We start from the raw sequence: 16,165 nt of genomic DNA, 5'->3' as shown, positions 1-16,165 counted from the left end.
GAGAGCAGATCTTACCACAGGCATAGAAAATGACCGCTGTCTGCTCAGTGAGGACATGAAATAGCAGAGGAACAGCCCAAGCAGCCTAACTAAAGGGGTCATTATGTCTTCGTGCACCTTTGTCCACTAGATTTTGTGCAAAGCCCCCACACACTGGTGAATGGAAGAGCTATTGCTATGTGCAGATGCTACACATCTACTACATGTGCTCACGGCTTTCAAGGGTTCTTGGACCAGGTTATTTCTCATAATGCTGCTACTATAATTTTAAATGTCACCAAACACTGGCTTGGAAGCAAAATTATCCCTTAAGAACCATTCATAAAAATCCATGTGCATGGATTATGAAAGTAGTATTTCAGCTGCAAGCTGAAATTTCCCAGATAAGCTAGGTCTCTAAAAATAACACTACTTTCCACAGTATCCTATTATAAAAATTAAGACTACAGTTCCACAGGAACTGCTCTTTAGCCTTATCTCTGCCTAGCTGCCTTCATCAGGACAGAAGCCTAGTGTTTAGAAACAGCACTATGCAGTAACAATCATTATATTCTTTCTGGGTCATTGCTTGTCTTTGCAAATTTGGTCTATTCAAAGAAATAAATAAATAAAGGGGGCGGTGGGGAGAAATAACACACATAGTTTCTGCTTCTCATTCAGGAGCTTCTCTGTGGCAGGAGCAAGTCCAGCTTTAGCTCCTATGAAGTCTTCATATCTAGCACTTACGGATCTGCCCTTTTTAGTGGGCATTTTGCAAAAAGAAAGTAGCTGTAGAAAAGTCAGTCCCCCATGGCTTTGGCAGGGAAGGTGCTCCAGAAGTCCCAGGGAGGACTATCAGTGACAGGATGAAGGGTCAGCAGGGAAACAGCACAGGGAATGAAACATCAGGCTGGTGTGTATCCTGGTGCCCTGCATTACAAAGCTGATAAATAGTTCTGTCTTGTCATAAACTGATCTTCCTAAGCTGTTTGGCTTCCTTCCCCAGTGATGTGAGGAGTTTCAGGAAAAAGCAGAACCAAGCCTGAAAACAACACCAAGGTTCTTAGCTAATAGTGAAACTGGCTGAGTTATCATCACAGGTATTTGGGCATGAAGTAAAGTGTTTTGATACCACGGCGATAGAATAATAGAATCACAGAATGGTTTGTGTCGGAAGAGACCTTTATAGATCATCTAGTCCATTCCTTCTGATATGGGCAAGGACAACTTTCACTAGACCAGGGTGCTCAAAGACCCATCGAACCTGGCTTTGAATTCTTCCAAGGATGGGGCATCCCTAATCTCTCTGGGCAACCTGTTCCAGTGTCCCACCACCCTCATCATAAAAAAAAAAAAAAAACCTTTTCCTCATGTCCAATCAAAACTTATCCTATTTTAGTTTAAAACCAGTCTCCATTGTCCTGCCACTACAGCCCTGGTAAAAAGTCTTTCTCCAGCTTTCTTTGAGTCCTCTTTATATATTGAAAGGCCACAATAAGGCCTCCCCAGAGACTTCTCTTCCTCAGGCTGAACAACCCAAACTCTCTCAGCCTTTCCTCACAGGAGAGGTGTACCAGCCACCTTCGTGGCCTCCTCTGGAAATGATATAACAGGTCCATGTCTGTCTTGCACTGGGGACCCCACAGCTGAATGCAGGACTCAAGGTAGAGTCTCACTAGAGTAGATTAGAGGGGGAGAATCACCTCCCTCAACCTGCTGGCTACGTTCCTTTTGATGCAACGCAGGATTTCAGGGCTGCAAGCACACATTGCCAGCTCATATCCAGTTTTACCTACACCACTATTTTCAAATCCTTCTCTACAGGGCTGTTCTCAATCAATTCGTCACACAGTCTATACTGATATTGTGGATTGCCTCAGCCTTGGACTTTGCCTTCATAGTTTATCGTCAGGAGCTGACCTTTATACTTGGCCTGATACCTGGTCATCAGTGGTGAAGGCAGGATGTCCAGCATGGGTCTGCTTCACTTGTCTGCAGAGAGAGAGAGAGAGAGAGGTCCTCCTCTGGAGCAGCAACTGCCACCTGCCACCCAATAGCAGCCTGAAATGTTCCTACATGTTGTCAGCTTGTGAATGGCACTGGAGACCATTTTTCATGACATTTCATTCAGCTGTGGTGTATTTGGAGCATACTGAGCTGTAAGGGTCAATGCCTCTGTAAAAGAATACCCAGAATGCAGTTTGCAAAATATGTCAGGCAGCAATATATACAGGATCAGAGAATCACAGAATGGCTGAGGTTGGCAGGGCCTTCTGGAGATCATCTGGTCCATATCTCTGCTCAAGCAGGGCCAACTTGAGATGGTCGACCAGGACCATGTCCAGATGGCTTTTGAGTATTTCCAAGATTGGAGAATCCACCATCTCTCTGGGCTAGTGCTCAGTTGCCCTCACAGTCAAAAAGTGTTTCCTGATGTTCAGGTTGTGCCCACTGCCTCTGATCCTGTCATTGGGCACGTCTGGAAAAAGCGTGGCTCCTTCCTCTTTACATCTTTCCTTCTGCCATTTATATACATTGATAAGATCCTCCTGAGCCTTCCTTTCTCTAGGCTAAACAGTGTCAGCTCTCTCAGCCTTTCCTCATAAGGGAAATGCTCCAGTCCCTTGACCATTTGAGTGCCGCTTTATTGGCCTGTCTCAGGCATGTTTGTGTCTTTTTTGTACTGTGGAGCCCAGAGCTGGATATAGTACTTCCAGGGTAACTTCACCAGGGCTGAATAAAGGGAAAGGATCACCTCCTTCAACCTGATGACAATATTTCTCCCAATTCAGGCCAGGACACCATTAGCATTCTTGGCTGTCAAGGCTTGTTGTTGGCTCATGTTCAACTTGTTGCTCACCAGCCCTCTCGGATCTTTTTCTGCAAAGCTGCTTTCCAGCTGAGCAGCCCCCAGCACATACTGGTGCACGGGGTTCTTCCTCCCCAGGTGCAGGACTTTGCATTTCCCCTTGTTCAACTGCACAAGGTTCCTGCCAGCCCATTACTTGAGCCTGTCAAGGTCCCTCTGATGGCAGCACACACAACCTTCTGGCATATCAGCCATTCCTCCCAGTTTGATGCCATCTGTGAACTCACTGAGGATCAGCTGAAATGGCTCCCTTAAAGCAACTGCTTTCCTACTCTGCAATTAAAGGGTCAGGGCAGAGCATCAGATGCTCAGATCTGGTTAGGTTCATGCATAGCTTTTTGATTCACAAATACTGGTGGTTTAAACTCAGAGGATCTTCAGCTGCTTTAACAACAGCAGTTGAGGTGTGGATCAGCCATTCCTACCACAGGCAGTGACAGACTCAAAGAGAAGGGAAGGTAGGGGCAATACCTTCTTCATCTATCTGAACTTAACCTGTCAGATATGAGCCAAAACTCTCATGCAATTGACATTTTTCTTATGTCCCACATTGGACAGGTAGATAGGTGTAATTCTGTCCATGTGCAGCTCTGTACAATAGCTCTCCATCCCAATCAGTGTACCAAGCTGATGGCTGGCCTCTATAGCAATTCAGTCACTAGCTAGAACTAGTATATGGTTTGTATAGGTGTGTATACATAGAAATACATATTATATAGGGATAACAGCCCTGTGGCATTACAGCAGAAGTGACTGACATCTGGTGGGACCCCACATTTGGGAGTCCCAGGAGACAATGTCCTTCCTGATAGCACATAACCTGTTGCCTCCCCTGTTACATGGTGCTGTGTAGCAGCCACATCACCTGTCTCATATTGCATGTCACACACAGGATTTGAGAACCTGACCAGTCATTTATTTCACTTCTCCTTGGGCATTTGGAGTGCTGATAGCTGAGGCAGAATGGTCATCAACAAATGAGGATGCTCCTCCAGATCAGCAGATTTATGATAGGAAAGTCAAGTCAGATAACATTTGTGCATTTCTCTGCCACAGCTGCACCACCTCCTTTCCCTCCCAGCAGGTTTGCGACTGCAGCCCAAACGCTGTATAATCCATCTTTCCTCTCTCCTTAGGCAGACATATCTATTTGATACCCTTGAGGGGTGCAGTAGTTGTGGAGCAATTTTTTTTCTTGGGATTGCTATTTTTTGACTGAAAAGTGGAGAATGTCCCCATGAAAATTTATCTTGGAGCTCAGTTAGTTTGGAGAAACTGTTCTCAAATATCCTTTGATTCAAAAAGTATAAAGAATGTGTTCAAGTTTTGGAAACAAAGTTTTAGGGGGGTTTTATGGTACTATTAACTTACAGCTTTGAGGCTCATCATCTACAGAATGGAAAAGATACTAACTGTCATTGCTATAAATTAAAACCTAGAAAAATCTTACATTTATTGAAAAAAATAAGGATGCCTGCCAAAAGGGCTTTCTCTCTTGATAATACTGGAGGTCTTAAAGTACATCTGTATGTTATCCTCACTGAGTCTGACAAGGGAAAATAGTCATGGAACATAAATACTTTTGCTTTGTCATATCATGTCAACCTCTGAGAGACCTTTGGACCATTTACATGTTTAAGAATAGAGGCTGACAACCTAAAGTCCAGTATGTCTTCCAGCCTGCAGACAAACTAGGTTTTCTACAACTGCAGCATGAAGAACCTTCTTGGCTGAAGCATTAGTAGCAAGTGGTCTAAAATAGGACATCCTACTTTAAGACTGCTAGAAAACCAAGCAAAACAGGGTAGGCTAAGGTAAGAATACTCTGCACTTGAAAACCAGTTTGGCATTTCGTCTGAACACCACTGCTCCAGAAGCAAATAAACTCCAGATTGTGCAGGGAGTGTTTTCTACACTTCCCAAACTGAGGAAGAGGCATTTCTGCATATGATGGAGAGAAGGAGAGTTACTTCCATACACCAGCATTCCCTGCTGGCTAGAAAGAAAACAGCAAGTGCAATGGCGAGCCAAAGGAGTTTCCAAGAAACAGACAGTTGTAAATCCTGTCTGCAAGGCAGGTGGCAAGTATGACTGAATATAAAAACAATCTTACTGTATATAAGGGAAGTTTAAAAATTATTTTCTTGGTGTTGTGATTTATTTATCCACCCCAGATTCAAGATTTGCTCAAGACCCAGCAGCAGATTTGGAAGCAGAACTTGAGTGTTCAAAGCTCCTGAGTGGTTTGAGCTGGGATTTGTACCACTTGCCAAACTCACATCTAGATTTGGCTTTGCTCCTTCCTCACTAGTCTTCCAAATTTTCAAATACAAAATATGGATTTGAGTATGTTCCTTTTTATGCTTTCTGATTCCCCTCCTGTATCAGGGTTAAAATGGGTGTAGCTACATCAGCTTTTAGCTAAGATTGACGGTATCAGAGAAGGGACTCCTGATTTTGGACTTGTGTTCTTGATTTTAAACAAGATGCATAAGAACTCTGAAAAGTGCACAAGACAGAATATGTACTCATTTACTGTGACAGCATTTAAAGAAGAGAAGTATGTGTACTAAACAGAAAATTTCAGGTTTAATATATGACCTCAATGAGGCTAAACTGGGCATCTGTCCTTTCCCATTCATTTAATCCCTTGAACATCTTACCTGAGACTATCAGGATACAGTCTTTCCAGTGCAGTGTCCCCATATGCTTTAATGCATGTCCTGCAGATTGAAAAGGGGGAGATGTCCTGTCCAAATTTTGAAATTATTCTGTCTATTGTGTTCTGAAAATGCACATCACCTCTAACACTTCATCCATTCATTGAGCCCTTGGCAAGATTTTTTCACCTTCATTCTGCCCCAACTGGGTGTTCTGTGAAACACATTAAAGCCCAAAGCCTTCTGAATGGTTTTTCTTCCCTTTAATAATATTTTTAATAGCCAAGTGAAGGAGCATTAAAACGTTTTTATAATTAATAAAATAGCAGGCTAGAAAAAGGATTCTGGGTATTGTATTTGGGTTACCATAGAAGCTGTTCAGTATTACTGCATTTTTATGTCCCCAAAGAAGTCTTGTTAGAGTTGGAGACAAAGAAGTCTTTCTGACTAGTTTCCTTTATTTCATTGCATATGATGTCCTCCAGGTGCACAGGTCTGAAGGTCCCTTTTTTGGAAAAAGTAAGCAGCAATCCCACGAAATTATGCCAGTCCTTGTGTATGTTTCACAGCTGTTTCCAAATATTGTCATGGCAGTTGGGAAACAACAAAGTTTGAGACTGTTTTCAGTTTGGTCAGTGTTGTATATTCATTTTTCTAGCTGTTGAGTAAATTTACTCTAAATAAATTGCTCCTTTACTGCTTTAGCTGTATCATCATTATTTCACATCCAGGTCAATGTATTTACATCAGCAGACAAAAGTTCTCTTTATTTGGCAGTTATTACACATACACACAGAAGTTCATGTAGACATGTATGTGCTGTCTACTGTTATGCTGCAATCTAATGTGTGTGTTTGTGTGTGTGTGTACATTACATATGTATGGATGTAATATATAAAATTTGAAATATTATTCATGATGAAAAAAATAGAAGTGGATTTAATCGTTGATCAAGTTTGGTTTAACTCATGCTTGAGGTGTATTATCTACTGCATTTTCATGAAGGCAATCTCCTCTAACTCTGGATTGACCTCTCCCTAAAAATAAATATTTGGAAGGCACTTTAATGTTCTAGTTCAGAGTGTCTCACACAATTTAAGTATAGATTTTCTTTGGAATACTCACCAAATCATACCTGTGTTTGGATAACGAGTTTTAATTCTGTTTTTTACTAGTAAGATCTGAGAATCTGGTGGCTTGGCCTTGCAAACAAAAGGACTTTTTTCAATGCAATATAAGTGCAGTCTAGGGAGGACTAAACAAGAGGAGAGGGATTATATTTTTGGACTCAAGGATATCTTTTGTTGAAAGAAAAATTATATCAGTTCAAACCTGAAGCCTGATTCTTTTCTCCTTGATAGTGCAGTCAGATGAGGAACTCCACCATATGGAATCACAGAATCATTTTGATTGAAAGAAACCCTCAACATCATTGAGTCCAACTATATGAAGATGATGTCAGTTGGAGGAGATTCAGGGTCACTTTTTCAGTTGGTCCCTTGAGGATTTCTCACATGAAAGTAGGAGGTGAAACTATCTGACAGTAGTAAAATAACAAGAGTCCTTTTTCTTCTGGGTAGCTGGCCCATCATGTGAAGAGACAATCATCAGTCATTTTGTTTGAGGAATGCAGCCGTAGCATCATGGATCATAAATTACATAAGGTTCAGCATCTTCTCTTCCAGCCTTGCTTAAACAACTCCCTTCAATTATTCATTTTTCCTATATAGGTAATAGCTGAATTTTCCTGGTGTTTGAATTTATGTAATAGTAATAAAAAAAGCAACTAAGATGGCAGGCAAATATCTCCTTCAAGGTATAACTGTTCTAAGCCAAAGAGATTATCGCCTCCGGCTACATTTCTTTGCTCCTATTACCATAAATCTTGGCCCATTCCAATATGCAGCTATGCTGCTCTGATGAGTGCTTTCCATCTTGCTGCAGATTAAGAAAGAGATATGCTGCAGTGGGGCAGTGGTGAAGAGTCGAGGGAATGCAGAATTTAATACCCTGCATCCAAAGGAAGATGCAGGGTATCTCTGAACATAGCTGAGCTTTTGCTTTTTTCCTCCTCTAAGTAGCTTGTAGCTTCTTCGGGCTGCTAGAGAAGAATTACACAGTGGATGCCAATGTGTATATTCATTTTCAGATGTATATATATTCATTTTCACTAGGCTGCTAGCAAGAGTCAAAACTGCTAGTATAAATGTTTTCAAATGATCACCGTCTGTTCTGTATTTTTTTTCATAATGTCCTCAAACCATAAGAGATATAAACTAGTGTCATGACTGAGGAAAGGGCAAGTGGAAAGGCCTGGAGACTAAAGATCCCTGCTCCTGAAAAAGGCCTTAACCAACACTTCACCATTGATCATAAGCTGGATTCTGCGTGTTGTGTGCATGTGTAAGAAGAGATGGTCTCTGTCTCGCACAGTTTGCAACCTGGCAGTCATCTCCAGTAGTTTCTACCAGCCGGCCTATTTAACACCATAGTAGAGAAAAACCATTGTGTGGTTGTCTGGGATCTCCTCCCTCAAAACCTTTTTTTTTTTTTAATTAATGTTGTTTAGTACACTCCAAAACCAAATATTTGTTCTCTGAATGCAACCTTATGAGCCAGGAATAAACGTCCCAAAGAGAGTGATTAATGTCAGTCTGTGTGGGTGTGGATTTGCTGTGGGCATGCACACACACACCCACAAGCTCTCACACCCACACTTACACACAAGGCTGGTAATTGTTTGCATATTTAGTTGTAGAATTTTTGGCATTTGGGTGTTCTGCTAATTTTTTAAACTGTAAATACATTTGGGTCAGATTAGCAGAAGCAGCCAAGGAGCCATATCACTCACTCAGTCCTGAGACATCTGTTCTTATATTTACTTGGAGCAGAAGTGAGACAGAGGTACAGAGTGCTGTTTAGTGAACATCCAACAGAAAACCATCTTACCAGCAAGCCTACAGTTAACCTAGCAGGGACAGCTCAGGTCAAAAGACAGATGGATTACTAGAGCTGGATCTGAGAGGTTCAGCTTGCTACGGGTTGAATCCAGGAAGCAGCGATTGCTTGCTATTCCTTCATTTTCTCAGGCATTAATTTCACTTGCAAACACATAAGTATGCTCTGTTCACATTGTAAAATGAGTCATTTGCCAAATGACTAAAATTTCCAGTCATTTTGCAAAATGATTGTTTCCGCCAGTTATTTAGTAAAATTACCATTTCATTAATTTCTCAAAATTTGGCATTATTTTTCTACATGTGTATTTCTACAGAACCATACTGTCACTTACTTCCATGCTTGGGACTATATTTTAAATTGTAACTCAATTCACAAAATAGACACATATCTCACATTCTAAATGCAAAACTTATTATGGGACCTTTAAGGTTATTAGAAGGTTTGTTACATAGTTATTATGGACACATCGACAGCATATTTCAGAGTATTCTAGTCACTTAAAAATAAATATTTTCTCTGAATTCTTCTCCATAAGTGGAAGCAATACTTCCTTTCTAGTGTTAGATGCACAGCAGCTTCCTAAACCGGTCTGCCACTGCATCCCGTCAGAATGCTTTGCAGTGCCATAAAGCTTGGATCCCTGGAGACACTGGAAAGGGAAGTTCATACCTACCTGAATGGGTCAGATGATCCCCATGTCCCCTATTTGTAATCAGAGACCTAAATTTGTTCTCCAGAGAAGAGAGAACTGTTAACCTAGTCAGGATCAACTTCACGTGGTCTCTGACAGATTATTTTGCTGCTCACAGCAGTACTGCACTGTCATGCCAGGCAGATTGCAGCAGTAGTAGAAGCCTTTTCATAGATATTCTAAATCTCATAGATGTAATGTAGTTGTGGCTAGGATAAAATCAGCTTTTTAGCATTTCAGGTAATACTGGGAACACTTCTGGTATCTCGGATTACCTGTTATGCTAGTCAGTCACAAAGGCCTGAAACTTTTAGTCACTGATTTCCTAATATGATTATATGTTTATTCATGTGTATTTACATATAAGTATACACAGAGTTTTCATAGCCACCCAGATTACAAGTCTGAGCAGAAATCTGCCCTGGCCAACTACCGGGCAAATCTCCCTTACAGTCAATTAATGAAATGGGCAAGTGAAGTAATTTGGTATTGGAGAGATTTAATTCAACTAGTAATATTTTCATCTAAACTACACTGTGGTGTTTGTTCTTCTTTTTGATTCTTCAGGGTGTTGGTGGGAAAGAGAGGAGGAGGAATTATTTTATACCTACTGAGCAACCATAATTATTAGCAGTTTTGCTTCTTCTGTTCAGCATAAGCTTTCAGCATGATGTTGTGAGTTGCAGTGGTTTTTCCTTATGTGGGTTTTGTCTGTAAGAGAAGAACGTTGTCTAGAGCTGTACATACGTGTCAGTCTGAAAAAGGGAAAGTCCTGGCCTTTAAAGAGCAATGTAAAGGCAAATGTGTATTGCAGATTGCTTCATATTAGGAGAGATATCCAAGTTACTTTTCCAATGCAAACTTGGGTCAATGTTGGATGCAGCCACAATGGGCAGCCTCTTCCCTTTCACCTCTCAAAATAATGGCCCTGCAGCGACTCAGTAGTGATGGGTGGTTTGGTCTCCTCCTCTCTCTCCCCACCCCACAATCCCTCCCCAGCACCAGCCTGTTCGTAGGCAGATGGCCTCTCTACACTGCCTCATGCATCCAGCATTAGTTATTTACACCCAGTGTGGAAATACTTATGCTGGGTTAGAGGTTCTAGATAGCCCTACCTGAGCACCATCAAACATGCATTTCTCTAAATAGGACAAGTCAAAGAGTGGATACTCAGTGCTGCATCAAACACTTGAAGGTGGTGAGGTTTACTTACGATCTTGATTTGACTTCTACAGCATATGGACCCTTTCTGTCAACTTCAGTGGAATTTTAATCAAGCTGTGAATAGGTGAAAAAATGCCATTACCTGTGAAAACACGCACATTAACACCCAGGTCTTGCGAAGAGTAATTCCCATATTAAAATCTGCTTCAGCTATGTCATCTCTGTCAGCTGCATTATTACTACAGTTATTTCAGTAGGCAGTCCCAGACCTTGCCATATGATGCTCATCAGTAATTGCTTCCTTGTATTTGTGCTTTTAATTGCTATTTTCTGACAGTATTTAATGAGGTGCTTTCAAAAGTTAAAAAGAACTGTGCATTGAATTTTCTTTCAGTTTGGAAGTGAAGCGAGTTTTCCTTCCTTCGTTTCTTCAACACTAAGAAAGGTATTAAAACAGAATTGTCCCTAAATATAAAAGTATTAAAAAAAAAAAAAAAAAGAAGAAGAAGAAAAGAAACAGATCTTTCTGCAGTTGTCAGTAGATACATTAGGCTCATTAGGATCTCTGTGGTAGCAGAGGGACCATATATCCCCAACAGCTGAAATTCCATCATTTTATCTTTCTCCTTCTTTTGACAAGATCTGTTTCCATTGAAACAATTAAGAAAATTTCATTTTACTTTTCTGAGCTCTGTATCTGCCAGTGTTGTCCCTCTGTGATGATGAGGACTTTTTGAAGTCTATCAAAGAGATATACTGAAGGTTGAAATAAGAAAGATGCCATGTGTTATTTGGGTAGAGTAGCTTATTGTCTTGCAATAGTTTTAAAGAGTTATGATGAGGGTTTCCCCTGATGTTATTTAAAGAAGAAACAGTTCATTAGAGACAAGCCTTTGCCAACATATACTTTCTAAACCATAAAAAAGTCACATGGTTTTATCTTATTCCCATTGAACATACTTTTTCAAAGCCAAGACAAGAGCATCCTGACAACAGAGTACATATCTCAGAGTAATTGTTCTAGCGCTCTTTGTGTCTTGGTGCACTCCTAAATCAGCATTGACAGATGTTGCAAGTAGTTGTCAGGAAGATAAGAAAGGGGGGCTGGTTCAACAGCTGAGAATAAATCTTGTGTATTATAACTACATAAAAGAATCAGAGGCAAACGCTATGCACAGTTTCTCTTACATATATTCTGAATGGAATCACTGAAGGATTGCCACAGTTGCATTGTTAAAGGTTTCATCTTCTGACACAATGCATAATACACATGAAGAATCCAGCAACTAGGCTTACAAATTAAAGAGGACTATTATGTTGGTGGTGATAAATCCTCAGGAACTTCAGTTTGGGACAGCAGTTTTGTATGCATGGACCAAAGCAATGCCCTGGGGGCTGTAGAGACATCAGGCTCCTCTGAACATTCATGGCAGGTGGAGAAAGAGATCCCTGAAGTCCACTAATACTTTCTGATATAATTGACTTGCGCCACTGGCTCTTTCACGTTTTTTTTTTATTTCATTTCATGCAGACTTGAGCTGCAACAGGCAAATCCTTTCGTTCTGATAGTACAGACATTTTCTTCTGTCAGTATGTCTATTTTTCTGCTTATCTGTTACTTCAGTGTGTCACATAAAGGATAGACTGATTGAATATACCATTAATACGATAAACATGTAAGATCAAAGTGTTAATGAGACTCATTCTTTTTTGAACAGTGGTAACAACCACCATTAATTTAGGATTATGGGTGGTAGTCTTTAGTTGCTACAAAATTATTCATGGTACACAAACCTATAATGACAGTGAAGAACTTCAGCGGTCAGGTTAATATAATAGCAGATTGAGATCAGTGTCAGTAAATGCAAAATAATACTTAATAAGAGGAGAATGAACTCTAAGGATTTCTGCACTGGGAAGTCCCTGCATGAGCAGCTAGCACTCATGAAGGATGGCTTGGAGTCCTTCTCTACAGTGAGGCCAGCAGTGAAAAAGACATTTGGGAGTTACTGGGAGAGAAATGAAAAGTGAAGAGAAGATATATTGCATTATATTCCAGTATAAATCCCTGGTGACCCCACACTGTGGATCCCATGTGCGTTTCTAGAAAGACTATGATATAACTAGAGAAAAATTACAGCTGGGGAACAGGAACATTCAAAAGCATGGGAGGTTTCTGTACAACATTAGGTTCAGCAGAATAGGACTCTTCAGCCTGGCGGCATTGGATAAGGCCCATCATATCAAACATAACATATGGAAGAAGAGGGAGCAATGACCATTCCCTCCTTCCAGTTGTACAAGAAATAAGGCACAGCAAATTAAAACAGCAGTTATCAACTAAATCAGAGAAAATAGAATCATGGAATCATTTTGGTTGGAAGATACCCCCAGGATCACGGAGTCCAACCATATGCTGTGTTTGTGACTAATATGTTGAACTTACCACTGCAAGATACTTTAGATATGCATAAACAGGTTTAAAGTGGTAATGCAGGTGAATTAACAAAAGCAAGCTGTATTGAGTGCTCTAACAGCATGGTTACAACCTTTGGTCACAGTTTGCTGGGAAAATAAAATAGGGAAAGCAAACTCTTTTTCATTGTCTGTTCATGGATGCTGGTAGATACAGGATGTATGTATAGATGGACCTAGAATATTCTTATATGTAACAGACAATGTGTTGTTGGATTTTTCGTTCTCAGATTTATCTCCTGCACTAACATCTCTGGAAACTCTCATGAGGTTTTTTATTAGCAGCTCCAGGATTTGCTGCAGGCTTGCAATGTGAATGCTTGTTGAGTGGGCTGTGTTAGCTTCTATACCAGACTTCTTTTCTTCTTTCATCCTCTTAAAACATATTTTGACCCTCATTAAGTAACAATATTTTACTCACAAGAACTATATGACTGATATAGTACCTCTAGGCTGCTTTAGACTCAGCACTTATTTGTCTTTCTTTTTATTTTAAATTTTTATATTCTATATCCTGCACAAGGTGTCATCTCTCCTAGCTTCAGGTATATTCTGCAGTCTTTTCTAACCATTCGGCATCCTCTTCTCCAAATTAGCATGGCAATAGTACATTTCCCCCTAGGATCATAAGTAAAGCATGGAGCTTCATAGATGTTTTGTTGCATTGAAATATTCACATCTTAATTTAAGATTAAGCCAAACAAAACCTGGGGAGTGGCAGGGTGGGGATTCAGCCTGTGTGTTCCATTAAATATGACTTATTTCCAAGATGCATACTCACTTATCTTTTGTGGGCATAGTGTTGGTCAGGACATATGACAAAGAGATTAAATGAAATTTCCTATTATGTTCTTTCTGCATCTGAGGTTTCAGAGTATAAAGTGTTCAACAGCAACACAGCTTCACATTTTCCACTATCACACCTCTCATTGTTTTCTCTATGAGAATAAATTGCCTTATTTTAAAATTAAAATGTCTTTAAAAATGGTTTGGAGAAGATCTACCAAATTCCCTGACCTCCTTCACAGCAAGGTCTCAGTAAGAGTTGTGCTGGCACCGTTCAGGGAGTAGGAACAAGCAGGATGCAGGCTTTAAACATCTTGTATTACTGCTGACACCAAATCATTTGTCCTGAGATTACCACTTCATTGTTTACTTCTAAAACAGTTATCAAATCAAAGCTATCAAAATATACTTACAAAATTATAAGATGTTGGACATAATATGCGTCCTTTTCTAGTACATCTAACAAGAAAATTGATTTAGTGATATCATTCAGACTGCAAGCATCTGTAGTGGCCTGTGCTGGAGGAGAGGACACCATATTTAAATACTTACTAAGAGAGGGATAGTTTTGGCAACTACAACATGATTCTGGCATTAAGGGAACTGGAACAATGACATCGGCCTCCTGTCTGAACTTGGTAAAAGCTCTAAATGACTCTTCATTTTTTATTCCAAATAATAATAAGGGTGTTCATGTTTCGTTTTACATTTCACTAATCTTGGCTATATGAAACATTTAGAACAAGTGAGTGTTTCTGCACCAGCTAGCATAGTATTTATGGATCATTGTTTGCCACCATAAGGAAAACACTAACACCATGACTTGCTGTGTCACTTGCTATAAGACAGCATTACACATACTGACTAGAAACTAATAGGATGCAGCTGAAATCCTGGAAAAAATAAACTTCTTCCCCACTCCAAAAACTACAATAATTTTTAAATTGAAAACATGCATGTAGAAATTTAAATACCCTGCTAGTGCAAAGTGAGGTGTCTGCAGGGAACAGGAACAGATGAACCCTTCAGGTAAGGCACCTCATGAGGAAAATGGAGTAAATCCAGCTAAGGTCAAAAGGCAAGAAAGCTTAGCAGGCACAGAGTGCCAAACAAACCAGTACAGAAAAGTATTGACTGATCAGATGAAACAGTATCTTGGGGTCTAGTTGCAATACCTGGAGGTGTTTCTTTCACCCCAAGTCCCACACTAAGAAAGCAGGTGGCCTATTTCTAGGCCAGCCCCCAACCAGTCTTAGTGCCAGGCAAGAATATCAACAAAAAACTGCTTCCATCACTTGCTTTTTTTCACTTCTTCTAACCCTTCCGTAACTACTGGCGGACGCACAGGCAGCATGCCTATTCAGGTCTTCACAGAGGTAAACTGGTCTATGAAAGTAATCCTGTTCATTCAAGCTGGGCTCTGCTTTATGCATCATTGGGTGGTTTTATTGCTTTCGCTTAAGCTAGCTAAAATAGTGAAAGAGATTTGACCGTATAGTATAGTTTAACCTGTCCTGTAGCTACTCCATATTGTCCTGGTACCACATCTTTCTGGAAGCAGAGGTGGCAACTAGTACCTACCCGAGGTTAAAAAGTGCAAGGTTCCCTTTCTATATTCCAACCTTGACTTGAAACGTAATGTGTTTTTCATTCATTCTGGTAATCTGCACCCATATATGACTTGGAAACCACCCCAGCATTGAGGCCATATAAATATATCTTGTTACAGATACATAGTGAACTGAAGACGTTGAGGCAAATTTAATTTAAGGGGTTGAGGCAATATGACAGTTGTCCTAAAATATCACTGTAACTACTTTAAACATTTCTTAGGGAGAAAAGAAACTTGTGGGAAAAAGAGTCATTTCTGTATCATTTTAATCTTCTGTGAGCTGCATTTTGAATTGGCCCATTTTGTGAATCACCTGCCTTTAGTGACACCTAAAGCAGACATATAGGCTTGTAATGAATACAGCTTGTAAGGTACATAGTAAGCAACCATGCCCTTGAGGAGGAGATCGATTAAGCATTTGTCAGCACAAATTAATTTTATCCCACCTCCTGTGGGAAGTTTGTTTACTTACCGTGATGTACACAAATACATTTGCAGTTTGGGCTATCTAGAGTCCAGAACAACTTTGCTCTGAACAAAAGAACATAAATACTTGATTTTTTTTCTCTGTCAGAATTGATTTACCAAAAATGGTGGCTTTGTTGTTCCACAACTATGGGGACTTTGACCCAAACCTGTGGAGATAAATTCTCTTGGAAAGAAGTACGAAGATGGAACATGGATATAGGTTTACAAAGCTGGAAAAAGAAAATTTGAAGCTTATCAAATAGCTTAGGAGTTGGAGCATTCTTTTGCTGTAGACAAGATATTTTCACGGTCCTTGTGTGGCAAGGCTCATAGGCAGCACCTCCCTCCATAGACTGCAGCTGGCAAAGAGGAAGTTTGTGATAATGGTGACAATGACAGTGATACACAAACAAAGGTGGTTTGAGGCAGCTACATCAATCTCTCAGCTCTAGGCCCTTAATTTTTTTTTCCCAAGATTAGGGAAAGATGGAAGCCCTTTT

At 40.2% G+C, this 16,165-nt stretch overlaps 1 protein-coding gene across 1 annotated transcript in view; it reads left to right on the top strand.

Annotated features, from left to right (window-relative positions):
- Nucleotides 1–16,165, top strand: part of LOC136103960 (potassium voltage-gated channel subfamily KQT member 1-like) — a 491,583-nt gene that overhangs the window by 403,435 nt on the left and 71,983 nt on the right. The gene's annotated exons all lie outside the window — the stretch shown is intronic.

The sequence above is a fragment of the Patagioenas fasciata genome, chromosome 1, assembly GCF_037038585.1.
Source record: "Patagioenas fasciata isolate bPatFas1 chromosome 1, bPatFas1.hap1, whole genome shotgun sequence".
Lineage (NCBI taxonomy): Eukaryota > Metazoa > Chordata > Aves > Columbiformes > Columbidae > Patagioenas > Patagioenas fasciata.
This window is presented reverse-complemented; position numbering and strand designations above follow the sequence as displayed.